Raw genomic sequence first — 13,302 nt, forward strand, 5'->3', positions numbered from 1 at the left:
AATGGTCGGAGGTCTTACATGTTGACTAACAAAATAGCAAGGACAACAATAACACACAATTCCCTCCAAAATGCAATACGTCAACATAGCAAATGCATGTCAATTTGAAATCATCATCATCTTCATCATCATCATTATATTTATGATTTATTAATGCATTATTGAAGTTAACATTTATATTGCTCTTAGTACATATCAAGCACTGGGCTAAAGGCTTTACAATTGTTATCTCATTTGGTCCTCACAACAACCCTGGAAAGGAGTTGATATTATTATCTCCATTCTACAAGTTAAGAAACTTGAGACAGACAGTGGTTAAGTGATTTGTCCAGGATCACACAACCAGCAAGGGTCTAAGGTCACATTTAAACTCATTCTTCTTGACTCCAGGTCTGGCACAGTATTTACTGTACCACCTACCTTCTGTAATAATGTTTAAAATATATATATATATATGTGTGTATATATATATATATATATATTTTAAATTCGTTAATAACTAAATAAATCTGTCAAAAAGAAACAATGTAAATGAATTATACTCCTGCATATTCCAAGAATCAATATATCATTAATTATTTCATGATAACACTGATAAAACTTGGAATCCCCTCTAATTCTTAGTAGATGGTGTTCAATGGTTACTATGAATAAAAATAAAAATAAATCAGCCTACTGCTTAACTAGAGATGTGCCTTTTTGAACTGGGGAAGAATGTGTGTCCCTGGATAAAACATACAGTTTTTCAATGGCTTCATGTGCTTATTCTTCCTAGGATCTGAAAGATCTTAGGAATACCTTGATGTAGTAGGTGCTCACCAAACATGCTATATTCCATTACCAGGCCCACATCTGAAAGTATTTCTAGTTTTGTAGGACCTGGCAGAACTTCAATTTTTTAAGCATGACATTGGAAAATGTAGGGTCATCACCTCGTTCACAATGAAACATGAAAGGAAGGCTATAGTTGAAAGCATTTTGTTTGGGACTATTGTTTTTGTTATCATCATTGTGATCCCAATTAATAATAAATTATTTTTGTTACACATAGAAATCATATGTTATCCTTTTTATCCTTTGATCTCTGTAGCAACCATGTGATATAGGCAGTACAAGTGAGCTGAGAATCAGAGAGGTCAAAGGACATATCCAACAAGTCAATATGTGATGGGGTCACCAGTAGAATCCAGTTATCTTTCCATTATCAGCCACTTAGCCATGGTAGTTAAAGTAGACATACCTATTCATTGCTCAAAAACTCATTATGCTCACTAGCCTACATCCATTCCTTCCTTAATTAAAAAAAAAAATACTGAGTATCTACTGCATATGAAGCACTCTATTAGGTTCAGTGTATAAAAGAAACCACAAAAAACATATCTAACTTCTAGGAGTTTGTAGCCTGTAACTTTTTTTTTTTATTTTCATTAAAAAAACTGTATCTCCCAATATGTCTGTTCCAAAAGAGCAACCCCATATGAGAGAGACATAAATATGAGAGGCAGGAAGTGACAGAAAGAAAATAAAGGAAGAAAGGAAAAAGATTGTGGAGGGGGAAGCAGAGAGAAAGAGAGAGTATGTCAGGTACTGTTATCAAATCTAAAGATTTATTTTATTAAAAATGAATGAAACAATCCCTACAATTAATGAAAGAAATGCTAGGGAAGGTGACTTAGCCCTACCAGATCTCAAATTGCATAATAAAGCAGCAATCATCAAAACCACTTGATACTGTCTAAGAAACAGAGGGGTAGACATACAGTATTCCACACACAGAGCTCACAGTTCTGAAAAGAAGAGAAGACATTCTAATATCTCTTCATTTGGGTCAAACTTGAACATTATAATTTCACAGTATACAGTTCTGCTATAACTTTTTCAAAAGCCAACATATGAAATATGACATAAGAATGATGCAAAAAAACAAGCCTCCAGATACAGAACAACATACCGAGAAGGAGGTAAGTGTTAATGCGCTAACTTGTAGAGAGGAGAATAAGGTAAAATGAGGGCAATTTCTAATAGGTAAATTTTGCAGTTTGTAGATTGACAGAGTGAGAGGAAAGAGTGTTCTGGTAAGGAAAATGACATATGTAATGGTAGAAAGAAAAGAATGAGCAAGTTAAATAAAGACTGGTAATAAGAATAGTTTGTTTGGAGTGGAAATAAGGTTAAAGTGAGGAGGAGTTGAAAAGGGAAAGGATAAGTTATTTGATGGAGAACCTTGACTGGCAGAAGAGTAGAGAGATACTATATGTACTTGAACAGAAGGATCAAGTGATGAAAATGGGTCATGGGGAAAATAATTTTGTCAGGTGTAAAATGTATTAGAATGAGAAAAGATCAGAAAACCAGGAGACCAGCTAGGAGGCTATTGCGGTGACGTGGGGATAAAGTAATGATGGCCTGTATCCTGCTGGTTTTTGGGAAAATAGAATATAGGAGTTAAATCTAAAACACAATACAATTTCACATTTATCTTCAACATTCTGTGTAGGTAGGGGAAAATGATGAGCAAATAGTCAGAATCTTAGTATTTTTAGCTTTTTTGTTGTATTTAATGTGATAAAATAATTTCATATCCCTATAGCTATTGCTTCAAATTGATTTAAGTGACTGTGGTCTGTTAAGCAACTTTGGGTGGATAAAAGAGAGAAAAACCAACGCAACAGGGTCTCTGCTTTAATGTGATAACAGTGAATACAGGCACATTACAAGCTTTATTTATGAAGAATGACTCTGGAGTGTTGGAACTCTGTCCAGATCAGTGGTGTAAATCGAAAGGAGATTAGTAGTGATTAAAAGTCATTATCATTTTATGACTATTTGCTGCCTTATAGCATATGAAAAATGTTGGTGATAATCTGTTTTGTAGTAGGCAGATATTCACCATGAGAAAAAAGATGCCCCCCCCAGCACACACACACACACACACACACACACACACACACACACACACGCACGCACAGAATGAAGATGACTGGAGATAAAGATGTCAATAACTAATACAAGCCACAATTACTTATCACATTAATTAGAAGGACTTGAAGATTTTTAATTTGAGGAAAATAAGCGAAAGAATAATTACTGCCTTTCTTCTTTTTCCTTTTCAAATAATGCTCTGTTTCATTATATTAATGACATATAAATTTGAGGGCTCCCCCAGCCCTGCAAAATATAGACATTGTGGAATTGTCTTTTGAACGTGCAAAGCTTTCTTTGGCCCACAAGGCCACAAAATTAAAATACTGTAACTGAATTTTAACTGGGTCAGATAATTTTATGACCAAAATTAACCTTTAAAGTTATGCATTCTAGAATAAGAAACCTCAAATTCCCTGCAGCAGGGAGCAGAATATCTTTAGTAAGAGTTAGGGAAAACTTTCCCCTACTCTTAAAGTACATAATTATAGAATTAGACTGTCACACAAATCATTTTATTGAACTTTAGTTATTTACTAATACCTTGGCGGAAAACATCAAAACAGTTCAATTACCTTAAATGTTGTGAAATGCTGCACATTAGTTCTCCCCATCTACTCATTTACAAATAGTTTTGCTTGAGAAGTTCAGTATGTGTTGTTACACCTTGAAACAAGGTTGGAAATGACTCCGTGTGTGTTTGCGTGCATGTGTCTGCATGTTTCTGGGTGGGACAGAGCAATATGATGGTGGCCCATATCTACTTCAATTTCCTCATTGGTAAAATGGAGTGGGGGGATGTTCTAAGTACCACAGAAGATTATTGTGAGGATCATTTAACTATATTATATGTATTTTGAATTTATTCTGTATATTCTTATGAATGTACATGTTATCTCCCAAGAGAGAATTTAAGTTCCTTTAGACCAAAGTATTTTTTTTTGCCTTTATATCCCCAGGATTTAAAATAGAACTTGGCACAAAGTAAGTATCCAATAAATGTTTGTTTATTGATTCATCAAATAATCACCTGCATATAAAGGTGATTTATAAGCTGCAAAATTCTACATAAATGGAAGCTGTTAAATTATTTTTAGAATGAATTTTAAGATAATATACCTAATCTCTAAGAATAAAAAGAATCTTAGAGATGATAATAGTTGTCCAAGGAACAAAAATTTGTAGGAATAAAAATACTGGATTAAATTGGCAAACATTAGCATACGAAGGAAGAAAAAGGCAAATCTTTACTAAAACTGAGTCACACAAAATCTTTCCTTTTTGTCCATTTATAATCCCTTAGATGTCTCTTTTCCTTAGGTCCCAGGTGTCATATATGGCTTCCAATCCCTATTGCCCACTCAAATTTCACCTCGCTACTGTCCAAGTTCTCACTCCCTATTCATTACTGTTGTGTTGAAGTGATGGGGAAGTAAAATAAATTAATCGCACTTATCTGTTACTTTATTATAATAATCTGGTTAAATAAACACAAGCGACAATATTGGCAGTATCAATGGGAAAGACATTTTAGACCCAAAAACCCTCTAGAGCAAAAACAAGTGCATATTCTATGTTTAAGGCTAGCCCCACATGACTATTTGTAATCTAGATGTGATCCCCAAAGACATATGAAATATTTTATTTTTTCTCTTTTAATTATTAAACTTTACTAAACTTGATGTTACGCATATAATTCATTTAGCTAGCATATTCTTTATTTGAAGATAATGCTGTCAGCTTAGTGTCATAGCAGTTACTCTGAACGGTCGCTGGTTCTGAATTAGTAAAGTCAAACTACTTGAATTTACTGCATCAGGCACAGAAGGAGTTCTAGATAAGTATTATATAAAAGTGTGAGATTAGAGTCAACAATTAAGTACATTGTCCCATAGGTAAATTGATATTGTATTCAGATCACCAAGGAGTCCACTTCCCTTTAGTGTCATTCTAAACTACTGCTCCTTTCATCAGTCTGAGATATCATCAAGGTTTTTCTCAGATTTCAGAATCATTTATTGTGTTACTATTAGTCATACTTTGTGTCTCTCAAAGTTTCACTTCCCTGCCTCCCCCTCCAAGTGGATCCCTTTTTATCCTCTTGTATTTTTAATTTTCTGCAGATCAGTTGATCCATATGCTCTACCTACAAATATGCTCTTGATATGTATCCTCTAAATCAGAATTCTTAAACTATGGGTTGTGATCCCATATGGAGTAGTAAAAAATTTGGAAACAACAAAAGATTTCCGAATGCACAAGGACCCAAAATGAATAAAAATCAATGGTATAATCAATCTGAGGTTTTTCTGGCAGCGTTTGCACATGTTCCATCACAAAACTTCATTGATGAAACACGCATGCTTTCTACTGTGCATGCCCTCAAGCCATGCAATGCCTATGAATGTGCTGAAATACAAAAAATAAAAAAAAGCATTAAGTGAAAGAAAATTTAACAAACAAAAGACTAAACTGAACAAAATACTGACTTTATCCACTCATTCCCAGGAACTATGTTTCTATATTTCCCCCTTCACTCCTGTATTCCACAAAGAACTGTCTAGTCTCCACTACCTGCTTCAAACCTTTTACTGTCCTTCCAATATTTGGTTCATTAAAATCTGACATCTGACATCACTCTAATTTCTCTCTACGAGGATCACCAATGATCTTTCAGCTAGCCAATCCATTGACTTTCCTCATCTCCATGCCCTTTCTTTAACCTTTGACTGTTGATATTTCCTTCCCCTCCTTTCTTGCCTTCTTTCAAAGTGTTCTTTCCCTCTATTTTGAATTCAGTTTGTTGGATCACATCTCATTTTCTGTTTCTGTTTGATCTTCTTCCTCCCATAACCTTGATTGTGGGTATCACCAAAGCTAAAACTTGGGCTCCTTTCCTTTACTCTCTCTAAATCATCTCATTTATTAATCACATACACTTCCATAACTTAGAGAAATAAAGTACTTAGACATGAAAAAATACTTAGAGATCACGTATTTTAAATGAATCATTTTATAAGCAAAAAAAAAAAACAGGCACAGAAAAGTTAGCTCTATCGAGTGTATATATAGTTCAAGCAGTAATGGTCAGTAATAAATCTTGATTCAATACAAAAATTTTCCCACTACACAGTATATAATGTTGACTCCCATATCTGTATAGTATATGTGTGTAGAAACACATATGTGTATATGTACATATGAATACATAGGCATACACAAATATGTATATATACCTATATGTATGTATGTACTTATATACGAGGGACTCAGTCTTTTTTTTTTCTTAAACAGATCCAGATCTCATGTAACACATATTATATAAAACAAAGTAGCCCATGATCTAATCCAATTCATGTTCTGATAGGAGGGGCATTTGATCATAGACATAGAGGTAAAAGGAAACAGCCTAAAGTTTTGTGGGAACAGTTTATACCTACAAAAATCTCCCAACTCTGATCTTATAACAATATCTAGTTGCACAGCAGCCTTTTATTCTATTACTGACCTCATGCCTTGAATCTTTACTCTCAAAAATAATGTCCTTCTTCCATTTCAGTCTCTGTTTTGGTGCTTTGCATAACCTTAGTACCAATGCAGTCTTTTGAGTTATATTTCTTTGACCAGAAATTGTTCACCTTTCTTTTGCATGTGTTATGGACCCCTTTGGTCATTTGGTGAAATCTACTTACTCCTCAGAATAATACCTTATCACTAAATTTGTTTTAAACACCTTAAGAAAGACTTTTTTCCACTTTTGTATCTTTAGCACCTAGCGCTGTATCTTGCATTGTAAATTCGTACTTGATAAATATCAAATATTTCTTGACTTTTTTGTTTAAATCAGGGAGCAGCAACAGGGTGCTGGGCCTAGAGTCAGGAACATCTAAGTTGAAATCTGCCCTCAGACAAATATTAGCACTGTGACCCCAGGTAAGTCACTTAACTCCTTTCTGTCTCAGTTTCCTCATTTCAAAAAGAGGTATAATAATAGCACCTCCTTCCTGGAATCATGAGGATCAAATTAGATATAAATTGTAAAATGTTTAGCGCACTGTCTGGCGCAGGGTAAGCACCATATAAATTTGAGTTATTATTATTGCTCCTGCGATCACTGTTGTTTGTAATTGAATATAATTTTATCTCTTTGTCCATGGTCTGTGATTTGAGATGTGCAGATCCTCAAAATGAAATGCTTTCTTTTAGGAGAGAGGCATGGCAATCCACTCACGGATAATGAATTTGTCACTGAGGCAATCAGTCAAACTGAGTAGTAAGCAAGCAATTATTGATTTCCTACCATATACAAAGTGCTGTCCAGTCCTTGACTTGCAGCAATTTTTACTTATAGTACTTTACCAATTACATTTGTGTTATTAGTTACAGCGCTTAAAGTCAATAGCACCTACATATGTACAGTTCATTCAACACTGAGAAAATGGATCCCAACACTGAATGCCATGCAGAGACCAATATCTGATCTCTCATGCTTATTCTAGGGAAATTTACTAGTAGGAAAACAGCAACAAAAAAGTTAACCGTCTATTTAAAACTTTCTCCACATATCATAATAGCAACTGAAAATTATATACTCTTATAAAGTTTGTAAAAGATTGTATATATATTTTCTCAATTAATTCTCAAAACACTAAGATATTATTAACACCATTTTACAGAATCAAAAGTTCAGAAAAATTCAGTGATTTTTCTATCACAGGATTAAGGGCAAGATATGAATCTATGTCGTATCTCACTGCACACTAAAACCTTTCTACTACATCTTACTCCTCCTCTACTCTTAGAAAATCTTACTTTACATTCTAATATGTCATAATGAGGATAAGAAAGGCTGTACAGAAAAAAAAGATTAGCAACTCATTACAGTACATAATATTGTATGTTCTATCAATACAATGAAGATTCCATTACCATTCCTTCTAGAAAACTTTCTAACAACTAGGTGATGAAATGAATTGAGTGCTAGGCCTGGAGTCAGAAAAATTTGTCTTCCTGAGGACAGTTGTGACTTCAGATACTTACTAGCTATGTGTTTGTCCTTTGTTGCTGAAGAAGACCATGCCATCTGAGAAATGATGACATGACTTGCACTTGAATTGTTTTGAGTGAGGGAGGATTGTGCAGGTCACCAGCCTCACTTATCCTCCAGAGTCATCTGATTCTAGTGACCAGATGTTCATCAGAATGACTGGAGATGACCCAGGATGCACTGGGAGACCATGGGCCCTTTAGGTAGAGGTCTTTGCAGGTACTCACTTAGGGCAAGGCAATAGGTCCATCAGTATCCCAGCTTCCGAGTGCAGTAAATTTTAGGCTTTGCGACAGGATGGGACAAGACAGGACAGGACAGGACAGGAGCCAGTAAAATCTAAGTCAATTGGGCATCTTTTGGCCATCGAAATTTACCTTCCTTGCTAGCTATATGACCCTGGGCAAGTGACAACCCTGTTTGCCTCAGTTTCCTCATCTATAAAGTGAGCTGGAGAAGGAAATGACAAACCATTCCAGCATCTTTGTCAAGAAAACCCCAAATGTGGTCAAAAAAAGTCATACACCACTGAAAAAGACTGAATAACAGTAACATAGAAAACGTTTCATCCACCCTTTCAAGTCCCTTTACACAGGCTCTCCCTCATCTGTAGAATGCTTTCTTTCCTCAGGTAGATATCACCTCCTGTAAAAGGATTTTTCTTGTTTTCCCCATTAATATTTCCTCCACACACTCCTTTGAAATAACTTTTTTTTGACATACCTATTTGTCTGTGAACATGTTCCACCATCAGTGAAAATATCAGCTTATTGAGAGCAGGGACAGGCTCACTTTTTGGATTTTTGTCTCATATTACTAAGACAGTGCTTGACAACTAGTAAGTGCTACATGGTTGTTGATTTATTGCTATGACATTAAATAAAAATTTTGTTCCTTATATTATTGTATCTGATTCATATATATTTTTGAAATTATACGTAGCCCATAGAAAAGTATCTTTTACATTTGATAAATGTTATGTTTATAGCAATTTTGTGCAAAATGGTTACCAATCTCTGTGTCAGGAATACAGCTTCAAGATTATAATATTGCTTCTCTGGGGAAAAAAGGAAGAAAAGGTGTTTTAAATCACTCTAATATATAATCTAATAAATCACCTTTAGCAAGAATAAGTCCAAGTGCCTTGCATATTAGGTAAACTGAAAGTTCTTATATCAATAAGTTAAATTCACTTCTAATGACATAAAAGAGTTCAACTACCTTTCCAATTAATGAAAATATTAGCATAGAATGATTTTTTCACTGGAAAATTCATTACGTGGACCAGACTAAATTGTAACTTCTCTTATTTTCTCATATTTTTCAATCTTGAAATTTGCTACTACTAAAAAAGAATAACAAAATAAAAATAACAAAATAACAAAAGAATAACAAAATAATAGAGTATGTAGTTGAACCAATAGATATCTTTAAGCAGTATGAATGATAAAATAAAAGCATGGCCTCTGCTAAATATCAGTCCCACCAGTGATGTAATTTTAACACATTGCAGAGAAGACAATTTAAATTAATGTAATGAACAAACAGGTGAACATCACACACTGAAAAATCCTTTCTTCTCATTTCACAGCAGATGACAATTAAGTAAAAACCTGCAGAGCATGATAGCAATTACATGAGCCCCCTGCCTTGCCAACTGTCTGAACCTAATCGAGCATAATATTATGCATAATAACAGACACACAGAACATGTTAAGTAAAGCCATGCAAATCCCATGGAGCTCTCTGAAAACTGAAAAAAGTATAGGCCATGTATAGACTTTAAAAATAGTAGTTTATACTGTCTTTATGTAGAAGTGGAAGAAGACACACACACACACACACACACACACACACACACACACACACACACACACACATATATATATACAAGTATAGATAGTATGGTGTAGTGGAAAGTGCTGGTCTTTGAATTAGAATGTCTAGGATTATAATATCATAGATATCTAGAGTTGGAAGGCACATCAAAGACCATTTAGGTCAACTTCCTCATTTTACAGATAAAGAAACTGATGTCTAGGGATGATTAGTGACTTCCCAAATCAAGACTGCATAGGTAGTAATTGCTAGAGGTTATGTATAAACCCAGACTTCATAGTTGACTTCAGAGTGATTTAAGAGTCAGAGTCCTGACCATCATTTAAGACCTAATTGGGGCAATTCTTATTTGTGGAATATTGTGCAGATTAATTAGATTTGACTGATTTCCTTTCTGAGTATAAAGGGATAATAAATTTATAGTTAGAAGGAACCATAGAAGTCATTTAGATAAATCTTCTCATGTTGCAGATGGAGTAACTGAGGTTCATTGAGGTTGTGACTTGTCCAAAGTAATAAGGTGTTGTTGTTTTCTTTCCCAAGAAAACCCCAAATGGGGTCACAAAGAGTTAAACACAAGTTAAACTAAGCAATAAACACTTTGGTCTGCTAAGTGACACAGTGGACAGAATGGTGGACCTGGAGTCAAGAAGACTCATTTTTCCCAAGTTCAACTCTGGTCTCAGATGCTTACTGGCTGTATGAATCTGGGCAAGTCACTTAATAATGTTTACCTCAGTTTCCTGATCTATAAAATAAGCTCGAGAAGGAAATGGCCAACACTCTACTATCTTTGCCAAATAAAACCCCAAGTAGGGTCATGAAGAGTCAGATACAAGAAATAAGGTAGTGAGTAGCAAGCCCACTTTAGAAAAATGGTTTACTCACTAAATTCAGTCTCCTTCCCTTGCATCATGTTCTAAGAATTACTATATTTATACAACCTACCTGTAGGGTGGTTGGGAAAATAACATTTTATAAATTGTTACGTGCTACATAAATACAAGTTGTATTCATCCCTGTTTATTATTTGATGTGTCATGTACATATGTATATGCATGTTATCTCATCCATTAAAAGGAAAATACTTTGCTGGCAGGGACTTTTTAAGGTTTCTTTATATACTCTGTACTTAGATCAGGGCCTGCCACATAGAAATCTCTCCCTAGTGCTTTTGCTTCATTGAACAATGTATATAAATGATATTGAAAAGAATTCTACATGATGTCATTATCAATAAGGCATTACAACTCTAATTATCCCTCTCTATTAATCCTGTAGGATTATACTATATACAATATACTATTGATATGTAGTATATATAGAGAGAGATGTATAGATATAGATATAGATATATAGATATTTATTGATAGTATTTTATTCTCCAAAAAATTATTTACACTGATACAAATGAAATAACAAAGCTCAACAATTGTTGACCTTTCTATAACAATCTGATTATGAGGCCCAAGAAATTTCTAATGAGAAAAAAACTCTTATTATCAAAGGTCTGTAATCATTACAGTTACATGTGTGATAGAAAAGGCTTCACAAGATAAGCTATGCCATGCAACAAAATTCTTTTAAGAATAGGAATGTTTATGCTATCTCATTTAAAATCTCTGAAACTATTTATCTTCACAACATATGTTAAATGAATTCTAATATTTTCTCTGTATGAATCCACATTGTGAATCCCAAAATATATGAATATAAAAATATGTTCATGTATATACATATATAAATATATTTAGAAATATATATGTATATGTACATATACCTAAATGTCTATTATTTATATAAAGTTTTCTTTGATATTTAGGAAAATATATAATTACTCTTTAATGTTTAAAACATTTGAAACAGATCTTAATATGATATTAAGAATTCTAGAAACTATAGTTTAACCCCCAAAACAACTTAATTCTGCTAAGAAATCAAGTCCAGAAATAAGCAAATGAATGATTTACATGCTTTCAGAAGTGACCTGACAACTTATTTTTCTTCTTCTTCTTCTTATTCACTACATTTTTTTTGTCCAAGGGCATAAGGGTAGAATGTGCATTCATTCAATGCTTGAAAGATTTGTTGACTTCAGTAAGTACAGGCTCTTATTTAAGTATACCACTTAAAATTTTCTTGATTTCCTGTCACCCTTTAGATGCAAATTTATTTCTAGGATATCAGCCTTTACTTTGCCTGCGTGAAGAGTTTTATGGATCAAAATAAATGTTCATTTATACCACTGGGGGAAAAATGTGGAGCACATACTTCCCTATTGCCATTCTTTACCAAGTCAGAGATGGACAAGGATTAGGCCAGCACAATGCAGAATCAACACTGAGTTCTCCGGAGAGCCATTTGACCTGAGCTATCAACCTAGTCTTTAAAACAACCAAACAAGCAACAGTAACAGCCAAAACCTTCAGTTGTAGTCAATACGTTGTTGATAATATGTTTTCTTTTGCTCCTGAAACACTGCATGTTCCTTCCATGTAGCTTGGAGGGGCAGGTTTTGATAAAGTTTCAGCTTGCCCTCATCTGTAAAACGAACTGGAAAAGGAAATGGTAAATCACTCCAGTATCTTTGCCAAAAACCCCTAATGGATTCAGGAAGAGTCCGATAGCACTAAAATGACTGAACAACAGCCACAACTTGCCCTATGAATTTTGCTCTAAAGTACCTCTCTCAACACTGTGGAGACAGAAAACATACTACACCTGCAACCTAGTACTTTTTCTATGTATAGCAGGCTTCTGCAGCCTATCAATTCTCTACAATCCTATTGCATAACTTTCTGCTGAATATGAATAAAGTATTCCTAAACTACTACCTCCCATTCTCTTAATTCCAACTTCCTCAACCCTACCCCTCCCAAATTCTGCTACAATTATTCTCACCCTTTCCCCCATGTAGTCTGGAATTCTCATTTCCTAATGAGTAAAATTTTTCAATCACGACTCCTTTTGCACATACTCCTAATACTTTTTCTCATTGAGATGGCAATTCATTCCTTATCATCTCTAACACTTACCATATTTTGACTTACACTTCCAAGCACATGTTTTGAATGGATGGTCAGAATATTTCTTGTTCCTGCAGGGACACTTCTACTCTCTCTCTCTCTCTCTCTCTCTCTCTCTCTCTCTCTCTCTCTCTCTCTCTCTCTCTCTCTCTCTCTCTCTCTCTGTCTCTGTCTCTCTCTCTGTCTCTCTGTCTCTCTCTCTCTCTCTCTCTGTCTCTCTCTCTGTCTCTCTGTCTCTCTCTGTCTCTCTCTGTCTCTCTCTCTGTCTCTCTGTCTCTCTCTCTGTCTCTCTCTGTCTCTCTCTCTGTCTCTCTGTCTCTCTCTCTGTCTCTCTCTGTCTCTCTCTCTGTCTCTCTGTCTCTGTCTCTCTCTGTCTCTCTCTGTCTCTGTCTCTCTCTCTCTCACTCTCTCTGTCCACTAAGGTATTCTTGAAATTTCATTACATAAGAAATGATGAGTTCAAAGATT

The sequence above is a fragment of the Notamacropus eugenii genome, chromosome 6, assembly GCF_028372415.1.
Source record: "Notamacropus eugenii isolate mMacEug1 chromosome 6, mMacEug1.pri_v2, whole genome shotgun sequence".
In the NCBI taxonomy this organism is placed as follows: domain Eukaryota; kingdom Metazoa; phylum Chordata; class Mammalia; order Diprotodontia; family Macropodidae; genus Notamacropus; species Notamacropus eugenii.